The 3,043-nt window shown below is 34.4% G+C and overlaps 1 long non-coding RNA gene across 1 annotated transcript; it reads right to left on the bottom strand.

Moving 5' to 3' along the window:
- Positions 1–842: 842 nt before the first annotated feature.
- On the bottom strand, positions 843–2,380 carry LOC146364381 (uncharacterized). Its single transcript, XR_014798858.1, has 3 exons — positions 2,235–2,380; positions 1,800–1,885; positions 843–1,531 (listed from the first exon to the last, which is right to left on the bottom strand). It is a non-coding gene; the product is annotated as an uncharacterized LOC146364381 (long non-coding RNA).
- Positions 2,381–3,043: the final 663 nt, after the last annotated feature.

The following is a 3,043-nucleotide window of genomic DNA, read 5'->3' as shown; positions in this document are numbered from 1 at the left end:
AACAAATGTAATTTATGTCTGTAGTACACACCAATTGTATTTCAGTTAGTGTTTGTATTGCTTATGTAAACATTACTTTTAACTCAATTAATGAAACATACATAAACGATAACTTGCAAAACCATCTCTTTTATTTTGCTTGAACATTCTTAAAACAGTTGGCAGGATCTCAGTTCAGCCCAGCTTTCTCCCCTTCAAAAATCTCATACTAAACTTATTAGCTAACTTCATAGGAAGTTAAAAATTGCGCCCACACTTGGAGTGGCTCAAAGCTAAGAGATCACTGAGCTCACTAGCTGAGTAAATAACAAGTACATTTAGAATCATTCATTAACAGCAATGCATGTAGGAGACCACAGAACATCCAGAGCAATCAAGACATGCTGACTGAAAGAAATAGTCTGTAGAATAGTTTGCCAACAAAAAATAATATCCCCAAAGCAACTTTGGTAAAATGTAGTAAAATATGCATTGCAAGCAAAAACATGAATTTTACACAATTTAACATTCAAATTCAAATTCAAATTTTATTTGTCACATACACAGTCATACACAGTACGATATGCAGTGAAATGCTTACACAACTGCTCGTGACCTAAAGAAAAATGAAAAGGCTATGAATAAGATAGGAAATAAATATGAAAATTAAAAAGGGTAAATTTAACTAGGAAGGAATAAAATATAAAAATTTAAGTTAAAAATGAAATAACTGTACAACACAAATTAGAATGAAGGGTAAATTTAACTGGGAAAGAATAAGATAAAATATATAAATTAAAGTTGAAAATAAAATAACTGTACAACAAAATACACAATACACAGTATAGAAATATATAAGATATAAACATCTTATATATATATAATATAATGTTATATAATATATAACATTACTATAATGTTTCTTGCATACATACATTAGTGCTCCATTTAATCAGGCTGTATCCATTAATGATAACTTTAGTCTATTTAACATGTGGAGAAAACATTTAATACGTTTGAGAAGAACTGCTCCACTCAAACAATTTGTGAAAACCTGTGGATACATTTCCCTTTGTAACAATTGCCCATCTTGCACAAATCAGTGTTTACACTGCAAGTGTATGAGACTTTAACTTATGAACCAACAATCTTTGTCTAATGCCAACTGAGCAAACCACATAGTACTTATGAACATTTTATAACTTACAATTTTGAACTTTAAAAGGTAAACACAAATTTGCATTGCAGAAATATGGAAAAATATCTGGCTTCCCTGAATCTGAAACCTCTGCCCATCCAGCTTCATGATAATCTTTTGCAAGACTTCAAAAGTGCATTTGAGCTCCGGTGGGTAGCTTAGGTTCAGACAGTATATCAGTCCACATAACAGAGCACAAGCAATTGCAATGCTCCTCAAACCAGTGAAAATCTCCACACCTTCAATCAGGACACCGATGTTCTCTGGGTCATCTCCAGGCTCCACACCCTCCTGCTGTAGGACATACACTCCCATCACAGTTTGTTCCATGGCTTCAGTGTTGGCCTCAGTGTTCTGTGATGTGAAATATAATAATACATTTGTATGAGTCTAGACATGCGGGAAAAAAAAGGAATTCAGCAATCAGCGTGGATATGCTGATATCATATTTACCAAATTCTATGTCTCTGGTTTCACACCTCAGAAATTTGACATTAAACAAAACAGGGAAAAATTGCAATACGTTTTAGTTGTACAGGGTGTCACATTTTGCTGTTTCATATATCAAAATTACCCCTGCATTAAATTACATAACACAGAACACCTTGTGAATGTAACTCACCGTATATTCCTTAACAAGTTTCTCGTGGTCTCGTAGTCACACAAGGACTTCAGGATGGATGCTCGTCTTGTATGTATTTTGTCATCCTAGGGAAAAAGGGAATCCATAATGACAATATTTAGCTTTCAGGCAGCAGTTTGAAAAAGGAATACTTAGTTTGGAAGGACCAAAAGGCAAGTACTCATCTATCTCAACCAAATCAGACACAAAATGAGGCAACCAAACAGGTTTGTTTTTTCATTTTGATCAAGATTAACCATATGACTTTATCAATTACTTATTAACATACGACTGACGCTTATATAATTCGTATAACAATATGAAAACAACTTAGGACTTTTGCCTACCATATGTATAGATATTTTTGCTCATAAAATTGGCATGTTATGGGCATAAAAAGTTCTTAAACACAGGTCTAACCATTTTAGCACACACCTTGGAGATGGTCCCCATGATGTGACTCATTTTTCTTCCAGCCCTCCACCTTTGCCTCTAAAGATCTCCATCATACGTGGAGTGTACAAGTCTAGCTCAGAAAGGAATGTAGATAGCAGCGGTACTGTCGATATGCGCAGGAATTCCTTGTCAATCTGAAAAACATGAACATGACGCCAAAAAACCAAAGAAAAAAACTGATTAATAATAATAACAACAACAATACTACTAATACTACTACTACTAATAATAATAATATGTCAAACATATGAAACTTACCATGTATTGTTGAGGAGGTGTAAGAATCTCAGAGCATGGGAATGTGGCTTTATTTTGTAACTTATTTCTGGGGAGAGAAATTATTTAATTAAAATAAAATTATTACTCTTGATGAATTTGTGTTAATATCTACATACTGTGAAATGTGAAGACTGTTAGTCAGCCTTAATGCAGAGCACCAGAGAGCAGAGAAACTATGACCTGAACTAGGGGTGGGCGATATAAACGATATACAATAGAAACGATATAAATTTGGCCAACGATAGAGATTTTGACTATACCGCTCTATCGCGATAGCGCATGTTGATGATGTCATCAAGCTGCGCCTGTTTTGGTCGAAAGCATCGCAGTGGCTAAAACCATTATCATCTGCAAATTATGCCGACAGTCATAGCAAAGAGATGAAGCACTTTTGAAATATGGGGAAAGCCAAAAACTGCGCTTCCTCCACTTCCGTAACATTGATACATTAATGTTGAATTCTCTCGCAGCTGCTCTATTCCCATGTTGTTGTAGTATATTAATAACTA

Source organism: Perissodus microlepis, chromosome 20 (genome assembly GCF_051167445.1).
Source record: "Perissodus microlepis isolate ML-2025 ecotype Zambia chromosome 20, ASM5116744v1, whole genome shotgun sequence".
Taxonomy (NCBI): Eukaryota; Metazoa; Chordata; class Actinopteri; order Cichliformes; family Cichlidae; genus Perissodus; species Perissodus microlepis.
Note: the sequence above shows the minus strand (reverse complement) of the source record. Positions and strands in the feature narration are given on the sequence as shown.